Source organism: Eurosta solidaginis, chromosome 1, assembly GCF_040869045.1.
Source record: "Eurosta solidaginis isolate ZX-2024a chromosome 1, ASM4086904v1, whole genome shotgun sequence".
NCBI classification, from domain to species: Eukaryota; Metazoa; Arthropoda; class Insecta; order Diptera; family Tephritidae; genus Eurosta; species Eurosta solidaginis.
In genome coordinates, this window is record NC_090319.1 from 392,483,268 (window position 1) to 392,499,948 (window position 16,681).

Consider the following 16,681-nt stretch of genomic DNA (forward strand, 5'->3'; position numbering starts at 1 on the left):
CCCGTGCTGATCGGAAGCTGTAGAGGGTCGATATACTCAAAGAGTAGCAACTTTGGAAAGATCACAAAAGCTTTTTGAAAAAAAAATTGGTGAGATAAAAAGCTTATATGAAATGATAGAAGAAGTGAAAAATAAAACTGAAATAATTGGTAAAGACAATGAAAAGGTATGTAACGAAATAAAGAAAATTAGTAGTAATAATAAGGAAAAAGGGCTGTCATATGCAGAAGTAATGAAAAATAATAATAAAAAAGGTGAAAACAAAAGCAAAGATACTACAGTGTCTGAATTAAAGAAACGTACTCCTAATATTGTGAAACCGAAAGTAAAACAATCGTGTGAAAAAAACCAAGAAAGATTTAAACAATAAAATTAATCCTAAGGAACTAAAGATATAAGATATTAAAGCTGGTAATAATGGTATTATGGTGATCGATAGTGTTGATGAAAATGAAAGAGACAAAATAAAAGAAATAATGGACAAAGAAATTAGCAATGAATATGAGATAAAGATACCTCGTGAATATAAACCAAGACTATTTATAACAGGTATGCAATTTGAAAAGAATGGTGATGAATTAACTGAATGTGTACGAAAACAAAATTAATGCTTTGAACAGGGTGAAGTAAAAATTATTAAGCAATATAATGTTAAAGTTAGTCACAAAAATTATTATAATGCAATAGTTGATGTGGATGGGGAAATATTTACTGAAGCGTTAAAATTAGATAAACTGAATATAGGATAGGAAAGGTGCAAAGTATACGATGGTGTGGATATAACAATGCGTTTTAAATGTAAAGGATACAACCATATAGCTAGTGAATGCAAAAATGAAGATGTATGTAGCAAATGCTTGGGTATAAACCCATGGAGTGAAAGGAACAACCAAAAAACATGTGCATAAATTGTATTAGAGCTAATGAGAAATTAAATCTATGGCTTGATACCAATCACCCGTGCAATAGCAGACATTGCCCTGTCTACTTAAAACGCTTAAATGTAAAAAAACAAAGGCTAGGATATTAGCAACTAACAATCAGGCCACTGGCTCACCTGGACCATGCTAATGTTATGCAACGTAGAGTATCAAAGCACCAAAAAAGATCCACAAAGGACATCAACAATGACTTTAAATGCATCTATTTAAACATAAATAGCCTAGTAGCTAACAAATCAGAGTTGGAAGTGTTGGCGGAAGTTCTTAGACCAGGCATCATACTGTGCTCTGAAACATGTACAACCAAAGATATTCTAGACAATGAATTAAAAATAGCAACCTATAAATGATAAGATGTGATTCCCATAGTAGGCACACAGGAGGTGTGTTAGTTTATGTACATAGTACAATTGATGTTAAAGTAATCTATAATGATAACATAAATGAAAACGTATGGTGCATTGTAATAAAACTGAAGAAGGTTGATAAAAAGTGGCAGATTGGAGTTCTGTACCACTCGCCGAGCACTAGTGATGCAGCTTTTGTTGAATACCTAAATGAAATTCTAATTGATAAATATGAAAAATGTAACCATAATATAGTAGTCGGTGATTTTAATATTAACATGAACTGCATTTCAACATATAGTACTAAATTAAATGAGATATTTTCTGTGATGGGGATAAGCCAAAAAATAGAATTTAATACGCGAATCACAGATACAAGTGAATCGAAAATTGATTTATTATTTTCAAACTCGGATGAAATTCTCTGTAATAATTTGCAGGAATACAAAATATCTGATCATGAAACTATAAAATTTAATATTAAAACGTCCAAAGCATACAAGATGAGACTGACCAAGAAAATCATAGCATGGGACAAATATAATAGTGATATTTTAATAAGCATCCTTAGATCATTTAACTTCAACTTTACTATAAACTTATCAATCGATGTAAAAGTCGAATTAATTAATAATATAATGATTCAGGCTATGGAAAGTTTAACCTACGAGAAAGAAGTGCATATCAAGTTAATGAATAAATGGTATGACAGAAAATTGGCACAAATGAATAAATATAAATACAATATGTGCACGCGTGCGTTGCAAACTGGAGAGTGGGATGAATATAAAAATTGAAAAAAAGGTCATACAAAAAATTAGTCAAATTAAAAAAAATAAAGTATATGGAGAATAAAATCATTTTGAATGAATATAATGCTAAAGAAATGTGGAAATATCTCAAACAAACGGTTAACCAAACTAAAGATAACGAAGGGATAAAAAAGGTGATACTGGATGGCATACTGGTTGAAAACGAAACCGATCTGGCGAATGGTCTAAATAGATTTTTTGTAAACAGTGTGATTGCAATTAATAATAACATCGAAACCTGCCAAGTAGCACTAGAGGATACACAAGTCCATTCAAAATTAAAGTTTGCTGAAATTACCAGCGATGATGTTATTAATATCCTAACAGACTTTAAATATAAAATAGGTGGAAGAAAACTGCTATCCGAAGGTGTACTAAAAGATTGTATATCGTATACCGGATATTTCTATGCTCAAATAATCAATAACAGCTTAGAAGATGGTGTGGTACCTGAAATGTGGAAAACGTCAACAATAATACCTGTGGAAAAAGGTAAAAAGACAATGCAACCTGAAGAACTTAGATCCATAAATACACTGCCAAGTGATGCTAAAATTCTCGAAGTCGTTGTTAACAATCAGTTGGTGAATCATCTTGAAGTAAATAATATACTAGTCTACCAACAGTGAGGATTTAGGAAAAAACATTCCTGTGAGACAGCGCTGAACTTGGTGATATCTGATTGGAAAGAAGAGCTAAACAACAAAAAAGTAGTGGTTTCAGTTTTCCTTGACCTCAAAAGAGCTTTTGAAACGGTGGATAGAGAGATATTAATAAAAAAAAATGCAACGGATTGGCATAACTGATATTGAACTTAAATGGTTCCGCAACTATTTGAAGCAGAGAAAGCAGAAAACAGTTATAAATGCTGTGACGTCGGATGAATTAGAGGTACCAATAGGGTTACCTCAAGGATCAATATTGGCACCTATATTATTTCTTATATACATAAATGACATAGTCAATGCTATCGAAGGTTGTGAAATTAGACTTTTTGCGGATGATGCATTAATTATGATAAGTGAAAATAATATTAATACTGCACTTGCCAAAATGCAACATGAGCTAAATAACTTGTATAAATGGTTGTGTGGTAATAGACTGAAACTAAACATAAATAAAACTAAATATATGATAATAACAAGGAGGAATATCAATGAGGAGGATATAGCCGAACTAAAAATAAATGATGAGATCATACAAAGAGTTAACAGTATAACATACTTAGGAATAATAACACTGGTCGACGGCCAAAATTTACCAGAGACGCCGTTATGAAATTCGTATGTAAAGCCACCCCCTGATTTCGAAAATCGAGTTCATTTTTGATTCTATGGTACCGTTTTTGAGATATTTGCAATTTACCGTTATTCGAAAAAACCAAAAAGGTGGCTCCATTTAATTACGTATATCTCACGAACGGGTAAAGCAATTGCAAAAGTTTACAGAATCGGAAAGACAATAAAATTTGCTATAAATGCAAAATACATTGTTTTTTGCTCAACCAGATAGTTTTCGAGATATTAGCTTATAATTTCAGATTTTTGTTTTTTTTTATGAAAAAATGTGGAAAAAATTACTCTTTGCGAGGGCAGCATTCCAAAACCACAACTTTTTTCCAGATTTTTTTTCTTTACGTAAAGCTCTGTCTAAAAAAAAGATAAGCTACCATCGAAGAAAATCGATGCAAAACTACGTAAGTTATAAGCGATCAAATAAAAATACCCAGGTTGGGCAATTTCAACGTATACCTCAAAACGTATGTATGGTATAAAGAAGAGTGAAATATCTAGCTATGCTCTGTTTCTATTTAGTTAAAAGTTCAATTTATGAATGAAATTTCCCATATTTTCAACTTTTTTTTTAATTTATTTATGTTTATACTATATTCTAACAATCTTTATCTTAATTTGATTTTACTATGTAGTCGAAATAATTATGTGTTCTACTTTGACGCTTATTCAGTTTAGGATCGGTTTCTCTTATGAGAAACCAGCAGTAATCACCCATCATTGCGACGTCCCAGAATCCTTGATATCGATTCTCAATTAATTTCATTTGCTGATGAAACCTTTCGCCATGTTCGTCACTTTCGTCGCCAAGATTTGCCGGAAAAAAGCTCAAATGTGAGTGAATAAAGTGAATTTTTAAGGACATATTTACGCCTGGAAAGAAAATATTAGTTAGGTAAAGAAGTTATAGAATTTTGGGAAACTAATTTTAATAAGCCTTTAAGCCATTTTCGCATAATTATTGAATAAGTCGTTCACTATCTGCTCGTAGTTAGGGCTTTTGTGTCTACCGAGAAAAGAAGCAACGACCTTTTCAAAGGGTTCCCACGCTGCTGCCTCAACTGATGAGAGTAGTCTTTTGAATTGATTACTGTTGATCAACTTTTTTATTTGTGCTCCAACAAAAATACTTTCCTTTATCATGGCTTGAGAAATATCTGGAAAAATTGTTTTCATATAATCGAATGCTTCGCCTTCTTTGTCCAAAGCCTTAACCAAGTTTTTAATGAGACCGAGCTTGATTTGTAAGGGTGGAAGTATGATTTTCTCTTTCTTGACAAGAGGGGTGTATTTGATGTTATCCACACCAACGGTAAACTCGACTCTTTCCGGCCAATCCTTTCTGACGTGGTGGTCCCTACGAGCTCGGCTATCCCACTTGCAAAGGAAGCAGCAGTGCTTGGTGTAGCCACTTTGTAGACCGCATAGCATTGCAACGACTTTGAGATCCGAACATATTTTCCAATCATGCTCTTCATATTTGATAAATTTGAGTGGTTTTTGCGTTTCCTTTGTATTTACTGCATGTACGATCGGGATAGAAGGCTTTTTGTTACAAATATGCAATAATACAGCCTTCAAACTCTGTTTATTGCTGTCTATGAACAATCGCCAGGGGGCCTACTCTGTATTGCGATGCGAAAGGCAGTGCGATGCGAAAATAAATTGCGATGCGAAAGGTAATTGGAACTCTGTAGCGCTATCGCATCGCTAACAATGTCGCTTTTTTATTTTTCCTTAATTTTTTGCTTGAGTATGCATCACTGACCAAACTCAAAGAAAGAGAACAAAAGAAACAAGGCGATTACAATTTCGGCAAAGGATTAATTTTTGTTGAACAAATTAAAAGAAGGATTCTGTAGCATTATGGAACGATTTAAATGAAGAAAGGATTGATTTAAAAGAAGAAATCCTCCCAGTTCAGAAATTGAACTGGAAGAAGTGAACGTGATAAATACAGAAAACGTGGAAAATCATAGAATGGGAAATATTGCTAGTTGTATCAGAGAACAAATAAAAATGACATGATTTCAAATAGAAATGCTTTATAAAAAAGTGGTTTCGATTTAATTGTTATTTATTTATGTATTTTAAGTCCACTAGGATTACAAATTGTTGCTTTTGTGTTTGTTTTGTTTTCTCGAGTTGTCCTATATATTTTTAAATGAATATAAAGATATCAATTTATAAAATCATCAATTAATACTTACATATTTGAACAATGCGAATGCCTATTACTTGTAGCAAGAAAAATGCGAAAATGAATGCTGTTTGACATTCGCTTTCGCTTTACAGAGTGCCGGCAATGCGAAAAGGGAGAAAAATTGCGAATGGGCAAAATGTGAATGCGAAAGTCAAAATATACATGCGAATGTCAAGATACAGAGTACCGATTTTGCGATTTCGCGTATTTTTTCTTTCGCATCGCAATACAGAGTAGGTCCCCAGTCTTTTGAATCATATTGTCACGGATATTACCACCCCTAAGTTATCCCATCACTAAGGCGATGCTACGGCCATGCCAAGCAGTATTTACGTTAATAATCAAATCAAGTATACACATATATAAGGCAGCCCAGAGAGATGTCACACACAGATGCATTTACTTATACGGCTATGTGCGCGCGAGAGACTGTAAACTACAAACATTCACATCAATAATTCAATCTTTATGTGTTTACATAAACGAATAAATAATTGCGTCTACACATACATATGTACGTATACGAGCAGCGGAGCGGCAATGCACAAACACATGCATATATCTTATCTCAGTGGTCACAAGAGAGGGCAATAATTTGTGCACGTAGTTGTGGCTGGCGATTTTGTAGCCGAAACAACTAGTAACTTCTGGAAATCGAAGAGCCTAGAAGTATGCAGCGTAAACTATAAAAGCGGTGCAGGCGAGTAAGAAGTAATTCAGTTTGATTTGAGTTGTCAAGCAGTTTGATTAACACGATATCTAGCGAGCAATAGCAGTATTATTTTGAATAGTGGAGTTTCATTTGAGCTATCAGTTTGGTTATTAAGCTATTCGTTGCACAGTTTGAGTGTTATTGTGAAGCATTTTAATAAAGGCCATTTTTGCATTATTCAATATTGGAGTTATTTATTCAACAGTTTAGCGATACGAACCTAGCAAAAGGGGCAAATAAGAGGATTTGCAGCAAATTCGTTACAATTGGTGTCAGAAGAGGAATTGTTGAATAAATTCCGGAGGACAACAAGGACATGGCAAAGTTCAGTGAATTGAAGATCCAGCAACTAAAGAAGGAGTTGGAGAGCCGTGGATTGAATACAAGCGGCGTTAAACTTGAACTTCAGGCACGGCTACGAGAGGCAATGGGAGCGGAAGGAATTGATGTGGAAGAGTATGACTTTCATCTTGATGGTGAGGAAGTAACAAAAATTGAAGAGAAAAACGAAACATCGCAGACAGTTACGAGCACAGACTTGAACATGATTTTGGCTGCAATATCTGCTCAAACATCGACAGTGGCTTCTCAACTGGAATCGCAAAAGACAGATATAACATCTCAACTGGCATCTCAACTGGAAGAACAAAAGATAAATATGGCATCTCAACTAGAATCCCAGGAGAACCGTATAACATCCAAGATGGAAGAACAGAAGACACGTATTGCAGAAATGTCGTCAGAAATAACATCGAAAATTGAAGCACAAGAAACGCGTATTTCACAAATTTGAGCACAGATATCATCTCAGATCTCCACACAACTAGAAGAGCAGGAAGTCCGTATATCATCTAAACTGGAAGCGCATATGGAAGAAAAACTAACCCAGTTTCATGAAGGCTTCAGTGGTCGACAGGATAAAATCGAGGCCGAGGTGGATGCTTTGAGAGGACGTATCGAGCAGTTGCAACTAAATCGCCCAGCAGTTTCAACGAGTAATCCAAAGGTAAAGACACCATCCTTTGACGGTTCTGTTCCTTTTCAGGTCTTTAAGCTACAGTTTGAGAAGACCGCCGCAGTGAACCAATGGAATGCTGAAGATAAAGTTGCAGCTCTGTTCGTGGCACTGAAAGGGCCTGCCGCGGAAATCTTACAGACTATTCCAGAGTACGAACGGAACAGTTATGACGCATTGATGGCTGCTGTAGAACGGCGATACGGAAGCGAACACAGGAAACAGATATTTCAAATAGAATTGCAAAACCGCTACCAAAAAGCTAACGAGACTTTGCAGGAGTTTGCTTCGGACATTGAAAGATTGGCTCATCTTGCAAATGCGGATGCACCCGTGGAATACACGGAAAGAGTGAAGATTCAGAGCTTTATAAATGGCATACGGGACGTCGAAACGAAGCGAGCCACATACGCGAACCCAAAGCAAACATTTTCTGAAACGGTATCCCATGCATTGACCCAGGAAACGGCGTCATTATTGAGTAAACCAGCATACAAAGCTCATCGTGTGGAAGTAGAAAGGCCAGAGTGGGTAGACGCAATATTGGAGGCGCGGAAAGGATCGCAAAAGCGGAGTGAAAAAGTTATCAAATGCTTCAAATGCGGGAAGTCCGGTCACATTGCACGTCATTGCGATCTTGGCCCTCATAGTTCCAACAATGTTGGTGGCCGTAAACGCAAAGCTGGAGGAGATGAGCAAAAGCGTGTCACATTTAAAGAACGAAGACTTGCCCCAGCTATTGAATGTCCTGTGATATCTGTGTCGCAAATTGGAAGAAAATCGAGCAGTCTTGCCGTCGAAGGAAAGCTGGATGGCAAGGAACGTGTACTGACTGTAGATACGGGCGCATCTCATTCCTTGATTCGATCTGATTTGGTCTACAGGAGAGTAAAGTCATTACCTGGAGCAAGGTTGCGTACGGTCACAGGCGAGTATAATGAAGTCCAAGGCGAAGTGGTATGTGAGGTATTAATTGGAAAAGTCATGGTTCTACACAAATTCGTTGTAGCGGAGATCGTTGATGAAGTCATATTGGGAGTGGACTTCTTGGTTGACCATGACGTCAGGATCGATATGCGGAGGAAAATTATGCGCTATAAGAACCAGGAAATACCACTTAACTTTAGTTTGGAAAAAGGGTTCAGCAGTAATCGGGTACTGGTGGAAAAGGCTCGACAGAGACCACGAAAGTCAAAGGCAAAGGTTGATAGATCGAATGGGCCAAATAAATCAAAATCAAAAGTACCTGCGAGAGAAACACTGGCATTGAAAAAACCTAAACGACGCAGAAAAACGAAGCAACGAATTTCCGAGAAAGAATGCGAGGGTACTTTCAAGCCAGAGCGCACTACTGTTGTGAAATGTGGGAACGATACTGATTATGCGAAGCCAATCCGTGAAGCTCAAGCTCTACGAAGTAGTTCATTGGCCAAACAACAGAGTGTGAAGGAACGAACCAAGGTATTGAGTGGTACGATGAAACACAGGTACCATGAGAACAATAATTCGAAAGGTTTCTTGGCGGGAGATTTGGTACTGTTATACAACCCTCACCGGCGGAAAGGTGTTCCATCCAAATTTCGGTGCAGTTGGGAAGGCCCGTACAAGGTTGTGAAGAAGATCAGTGATACCATCTACCGCATACAAAGCATTGAGAAACCAGGAAGTAGAAGAGTGGTACATTTGGCGATGCTAGCAGCGTTTAGATCGAGAGATTTGTCTGATCGGGACGATCAGACTTAGGTGGAGGGCAGTGTCACGGATATTACCACCCCTAAGTTATCCCATCACTAAGGCGATGCTAAGGCCATGCCAAGCAGTATTTACGTTAATAATCAAATCAAGTATACACATATATAAGGCAGCCCAGAGAGATGTCACACACAGATGCATTTACTTATACGGCTATGTGCGCGCGAGAGACTGTAAACTACAAACATTCACATCAATAATTCAATCTTTATGTGTTTACATAAACGAATAAATAATTGCGTCTACACATATGTACGTATACGAGCAGCGGAGCGGCAATGCACAAACACATGCATATATCTTATCTCAGTGGTCACACGAGAGGGCAATAATTTGTGCACGTAGTTGTGGCTGGCGATTTTGTAGCCGAAACAACTAGTAACTTCTGGAAATCGAAGAGCCTAGAAGTATGCAGCGTAAACTATAAAAGCGGTGCAGGCGAGTAAGAAGTAATTCAGTTTGATTTGAGTTGTCAAGCAGTTTGATTAACACGATATCTAGCGAGCAATAGCAGTATTATTTTGAATAGTGGAGTTTCATTTGAGCTATCAGTTTGGTTATTAAGCTATTCGTTGCACAGTTTGAGTGTTATTGTGAAGCATTTTAATAAAGGCCATTTTTGCATTATTCAATATTGGAGTTATTTATTCAACAGTTTAGCGATACGAACCTAGCAAAAGGGGCAAATAAGAGGATTTGCAGCAAATTCGTTACAATATGTTTGACCAAACTCTTTGAATAAACCAGGAATGTCGTTGCAGTAGCATATACTGTCTTTCTTGGTATAGTGTTTGGAAAATTGTTCGTGACGAGTTCTACAATATATCACCTTAACATCGGATGACACAAATTTAAATTGTTGCATACGAGAAGCGTGGATTTCGGCCTTTTCCTTGGATAGTTCCAAATCTCTTATCCAATCATTAAGTTGTGCTTGTGACAGAACGTTTCTCTCGTTTCCCATGCGAAATTCAGTACAACTTGATTCCCCGCACTCAGATATTACTGTTGACAATGGAACTGGATTCGCAACTGCCGTTGAATGTAGTACTGGTAATGTCACTGTAGGTACGCTGGCATAGGTTACTCTTCTTGATCTTCCAATGCCAACTACTTTTGTTTGACAAATATAACACTCTATTGAATGGCAAGTAGGTTCTCTCCATATCATTGGTGTATCAAATTTTATTTGTTGTCCTGATTCCGACTGAATCAATTCTACTCGACACGATGTACACAAAGTGTTCGGTGTCCATGGTTTTTCAGCATTTTAGGCTCAATGCCAAAATACTTGGAGTATAAAGTTTTCATATGATCTGAGAATACTCGTCGTCGCCTTATGATAGTATATTGGCCACACATGAAACAGAACATATCTGGATCGTTATTACAAACAAATTCTCGCTTCCTTTTACTCATTTTATTTTTTATAATAAATCACGGTTTTGAAATTTGACTTATGAACTGAACTATCTTCGGCGAGCCTTGCAGATGTTATGAAGTTTCAAGGCGCATTAACACATATTTATACTCGGAACAAGAATAAAATTGAAAAAATCAAATCTGACCTAGACAGAAAGGTTCCTTTTTATACGAAGCCGGGAAAAGAAAATACTACCTGCTTTAGATGTAGGCTTTAAAAATTTTTTTGTGTCTTATAATTTTGAAAATCTACCTGCATACTTACCCATAAGTGACGGAAATACATGTTTATAACTACCTGCCTACAGCAGGTTTCGAACCCAATCACTCTTCTTTTCGATGCAACCTCTCTACCTAATATAAAACAATTCGAGTATTAAAAGTACTATTTGATTTATGTAAAGAAAAAGTATTATCATTGTTATGGTGTTATTCGTTTATCCGGATAATATCCCCTCGCAAAAAGTAATTTTTTTCATATTTTTTCATAAAAAAAACAAAAATCTGAAATGATAAGCTAATATCTCGAAAACTGTCTGGTTGAGCAAAAAACAATGTATGATGTATTCATAGAAAATTTTATCGTCTTTCCGATTCTGTAAACTTTTTTGCAATTGCTTTACCCGTTCGTGAGATATACGTAATTAAAGGGAGCCATCTTTTTGGTTTTTTCGAATAACGGTAAATTGCAAATATCTCAAAAACCGTACCATAGAATCAAAAATGAACTAAATTTTCGAAATCAGGGGGTGATTTTACATACGAATTTCATAACGGCGTTTCTGGTAAAGAGAAAAAGTTGAAATTCGTGGTCCAGTGTAATTGATAATAAACTCAAATTTGAAGGTCATAAAAATTATACAATTAACAAAAAGTTGCTAATAAAATAGGAGTGATGCAGAGAACAACTAAATTCATTCAAAAAGTACAAAATAATCTTATATAAATCAGTTATAGAACCGCACTTCGTGTACTCCCCGTCCATTCTATTCATAATATCGGACAAAGAAGTAGACAAGCTCCAAAAGCTTCAAAATAGATGAATGAGATTTATTCTTCAGAAACCTAGAGATACACGAACGGTCCACTCCATGAAATTCATATTTAATATCAAACATGGAAATGTACCTGAGTATTTAAATAAAAATATAGCATTAGTTGAGCAAACTCACAACATAAATACGAGGAGCAAACGTAATTTCAAATTGCCGTTTTTTAGAACTGAAATTGATCAATAGAACATTTTCTACAAGGGTCTGAAAAGTTACAATGATCTGCCTATGGATATAAAAAGTTGCAACCAAATAACAGTATTTAAAACAAAATTATATGAATATTGTAAAACCTTAGCTATAAGATAAAAAACTGTAATATTTTCAAATTTACGAATTAGGCTTCTGGCCGTAATAAATAAATAATCTAATCTAATCTCATGCATTCCGACACCCCAAACGCTAGAAATCCTATTATTATTAAAATGTATTTATAATTTGTAATAATCTATGTTTTAGGCTTAAAACGACGTAATAAAAAAGAAAAATTATAATATTAATAAAATGTTTATAACATACTAATTTTCTATGTACCTTTTTTAAATTTTTTAATATTAAGAATGGCTCTGTATTTACATATATATCTGTCTATTACAATAATTAGTCGACCGCTTTGTGTTTGCGTCGACTTTAAATAAATATATTAAATTAAATTAAAATTATAACTCTTTAAATGTTAAAAACAATTTCTTGATTTTTATAATAAAATAAAAATTCTATAAAAAACTTAAAGCGAATTAAATTGTAGGATCTACAAATAGTTATTTGAAGTTTTATAAACATTAAAGAGTGTAGGGTAATTATACTGCTAATACGCGCCCAAAAATATCGAGAGAGGTGTCAAAAGACGCATCTTGATCCCAGCACCACGAATCCGAAAGCGGAAATTAAGAATTTTATTTCTGTGAAAAGATATTTCCAAAAAACCGAAAAATGGCCCGGAACGCTCCGAAACCGGGGGTGGGATCCATAGCATCTTTGCGCAGAACACCTTTTTGCATTGGCAGCCTTCGGCCGCGCTTATAAAAAATTACCCTGGGTGGGTCCAACACCGGTTTGGAGACCAAAACTATATCGGTCATCAAATTTACAACAACCACATGAAAATTTTCAATTTTGTTTGCAAATATCTCCGAAAAGAAATAAAATTTCCAATTTCCGCCTTCGTGTTCGTGATCCCGGGTCCACAGCACGTCGGAACAAGTGCAGTATACGGACAATGCTGATATAAAAAAACGAAAAATTGAGATCGATAGGTATTAATAAAAGAAACATAACGGTATATTTTTTTTGTTGGGCAAACAACAACAAAAGTTATTAAAGGTCAAAGTTCATAATAAGCTTTTTTTTTAATCTAAATTACTTCTAAAGTATCGAACCGATTTTGACGTCGTTGGATATGTATTTCCAATACCTTTCATTTGATGTATATCTTAAGTATATAACTGCAAAGAGTTTCCTGAAATAATATAATTTTTTAAAAAACATATCAAAATTTTTAAAAACTAAATTTTTTTTAAATTTAATTGCTGTATTAAATATATGAAAATATAGTTTGGTAGATGGGAAATAATTTAAGCTTTCATTTAAAATTATATATAATATCCTTAGTCCCATCAGTGCAATACCAAGTGTCCTGTTCCTGGTATACCAAAACTTAATTTTGGACAAATTAACAGTAATTCTGCGCAGAACACGTGGTATTTGTTTCCTTTATGTGCAGAACACCTTTCCGAGTTGGCGGCCTTCGGCCGAGCTTATTTAAATAACCCTGGGCTACGCCATGCCAAGTCCGGGTGGTTGCCTGAACCGTGGCAGCATGCCACGGTACACACTCTTTTGCGCGTTTTTAGGTACAGCCTAATAAAATTACAACATACTGGCTTTATTTCAATATACATACACATACATACATATGTACAAATAAATATGCGTAATTTACTTAGTAAATATAGCATCAAATTTTTCAAGTATTTTACGGGATAGGAATACAAAAAATAAAATTTTGAAAATCGGTTCGATACTTAAAGAGAAATTTAGATTTAAAAAAAATGCTTCATATGAACTTTGACCCTTAATAACTCCTGTTATTGTCATTTGCCCACAAACAAAATTGTGTAGTTATACTCACCTTGGCCATGTCTATCAATCCTCATACTTCATTTTTTGATTTTGGAATTGTCCGTATACTGCACTTAAGCCAAGCACGTATTTTGACACCTCTCCCGATATTTTTGGACAAGTTTTAGCAGTTGTGAGCTTTAGTAAAGAATTACCAAATGTTAAGTTAACCATTGAAGAGGCACTCAAAAAGGTACTAGTGCAGTTTATGGTATCCACCGAAATTTTGGGCCAAAATTTTCGAGTGAGGTATCAAAAGACGCGTATTCACGCCTAGATTAAGAATCCGAAAGTGGAAGTAACTTTTTTTTATCCGTTTTAAAGTTATCCGCGAAAAAAAGGTTTGTGTGATACATATTGTTCCCGCACGTTTACAATCTTTTAAGCGCACACATCACTTTACTTTTTATATTTAGTATATCAACATAATGTAATTTGCACGAATTAACAAAAAAATCATGTTAAATTTCACTAATTTGTAAAATATCAAACAAACATTGCAAAAAATGTCTGTCCAAATGAAAACACATGAAAGTGAACAGTGTTGCCAGCTCAGCAACGATGGAAATTACCTTTGTTGTTCTCTGTTAGGATTAACACAAGGCGGTGGCGGCTCAACATAAATTTAAATGGCTTAAGTGCAGAATACACAAAATAAAAAATCGGACTTTAGAGAATCTTATGCTGATTCCAACGGTATATTTCTTTTTTGGTGCAAATGAAAGGTTTGGGGTAATTCCATGTCAAAAGGCGAAATTATGAATTTTTAAAATCAAAATATCTCCGAAACTATTGAATGGATTTCAAAAATTAAAAAATCGAAAAATAACTTAAAAAAGTACCTTTCATCTGATGTATATATATCTTTAACTTTTCTAGTCTTTATTTACTAAAAATTTTAAAAAGCTCTTTTTTGGTGGCCATGCACAGTAATTCTGCGTAGAACACCTTCCTGCATAGGCGGCTTTCGGCCGCGCTTATAAAAAATAACCCTGGGCTACGCCATGCCAAGTCAGGGTGTGTGGTATAATGTCCTTCTGCGTGATACACTCTTCTGCGTACCGGCCTTCGGCCGCACTTTAAAAAAATAACCCTTAGCCGATCCAACACCGGCTACGCAATGCATTATTTTTTTTTAGACAAATGTATGTATTCTGGCGGCCACCGTGGTGTGATGGTAGCGTGCTCCGCCTATCACACCGTATGCCCTGGGTTCAACTCCCGGGCAAAGCAACATCAAAATTTTAGAAATAAGATTTTTCAATTAGAAGAAAATTTTTCTAAGCGGGGTCGCCCCTCGGCAGTGTCTGGCAAGCGCTCCGATTGTATTTCTGCCATGAAAAGCTCTCAGTGAAAACTCATCTGCCTTGCAGATGCCGTTCGGAGTCGGCATAAAACATGTAGGTCCCGTCCGGCCAATTTGTAGGGAAAAATCAAGAGGAGCACGACGCAAATTGGAAGAGAAGCTCGGCCTTAGATCTCTTCGGAGGTTATCGCGCCTTACATTTATTTATTTTTTTATGTATTCTGCACTTGCTCCAAAATGAAAATTCCAAATATTTGCCAGCATCTCTTTATTTCGATAAATTGAAGACGTATTCTCTTCTATTTTAATATATTAAATTGCAACATATTCAGTAAATTACAAAAACAATGTAATTGTATGTTTATTTAAATTTATGTTGAGCCGCCACCGCCTTGTATGAATCCTAACAGAAAACAACAAAAATAATCACCACCGTTGCTGAGCTGGCAACACTGTTCACTTTCATGTGTTTTCATTCCGACAGAAATTTGTTGCAATATTTGCTTTTATATATTATAAGTAAATTAGTGAAATTTAACATAGTTTTTTCGGTAATTCGTGCGAGTTATAAATATAAAAAGTAAGGTGATGTGTTCGCTTAAAAGATTGTAAACGTGCGGGAACTATATTTATCACACAAACCTGTTTTTCGCGGATAACTTTTAAACGGGTAAAAGTTAGCTTCCGCTTTCGGATTCTTAAGGGTCCATTACTGATACATAGCATAGACTTGACTTGGCTTGAGAACTGTCACTTACAGTTCTGTTAAATGAACATTGCATGTTACTGATTACTTAAAACTTAGCAACACTTAACTTCACATACAAGTCTGTTGAATTTTGATTTTCTAAGTGAAGTTTACATTTTCAGATGCCATTTGTTTGTTTCCCGTTCATTTTGACATCATTTTGTCATACAAATTGATATTTATTTAAAAATAAATTTCAACGCTGATAATGATGCCAGATTGTATGCGCCAAGTGGAGTATAATCGTATCTACCCTACAAGAATACTGACTATCATATGACTATCATCTGATTGTCAGCAATGTCAACCTAACGATCAGCGCCTCATACAAACTTTCTATCACAAACTTAAGGGGACTTGCGCAAATGTGATGTAAACAACTGTGTACGTGTGATTTTTTGTCTCCTTATTCACCAACATGGCCTACTGATTAAGTATATAGCCGTACTGCTCACTCTCATTCCTTTTCCTAGATCAGTGCTGACACTCTAACTATCAAAAAGTGTCATAAATGATAGTTTACTGTAGATATCAGGTTTGACTGTTATACTATCATAAATGACCATTGTTAAATTCCGCCAAAAATGAAACAATGCTTTTTGCTTTTTATTTACTTTATTTCATTACGTTTTTAATTTTCTACGTGATAAAAGCATACGTGCTTGTTATTTGTTTAAAGTAAATAGTTTTATAAGAATTCGAGTTCAGAATGTTCAATTTAAATTCAGAAAATAACAAAACAACAGAGGAGCGCTTTCCTCATGCGGAAACACATTTAAAAATGAATCACCACTAACCACTATTATTTTTCGCGTATCAATTTTTTGAGTGCTCCCCATACATTCCGACAGCTTTTGGTATTTTTTAATATTATTTTCGATTTTTTTTCTTTTAGCATGGAGCTTTGAAATGCTCTCTTATTTTTTATATGGTTTTCGTCGGTTGAAAATGGCGGAAT

At 35.3% G+C, this 16,681-nt stretch overlaps 1 protein-coding gene across 10 annotated transcripts in view; it reads right to left on the reverse strand.

Moving 5' to 3' along the window:
* Nucleotides 1-16,681, reverse strand: part of Sur-8 (leucine-rich repeat protein shoc-2) — a 91,693-nt gene that overhangs the window by 67,676 nt on the left and 7,336 nt on the right. The window contains exons 1-2 of one of the 10 annotated variants that reach the window (XM_067763587.1): nucleotides 13,825-14,223; nucleotides 13,680-13,737 (exon numbers count right to left, since the gene is read on the reverse strand). The exons of 1 other annotated variant lie outside the window; for it this stretch is intronic. The gene's annotated coding sequence lies outside the window, so the exon portion shown is untranslated. 8 more of the 10 variants (XM_067763584.1, XM_067763586.1, XM_067763585.1 and 5 more) reach the window with 8 other exon arrangements.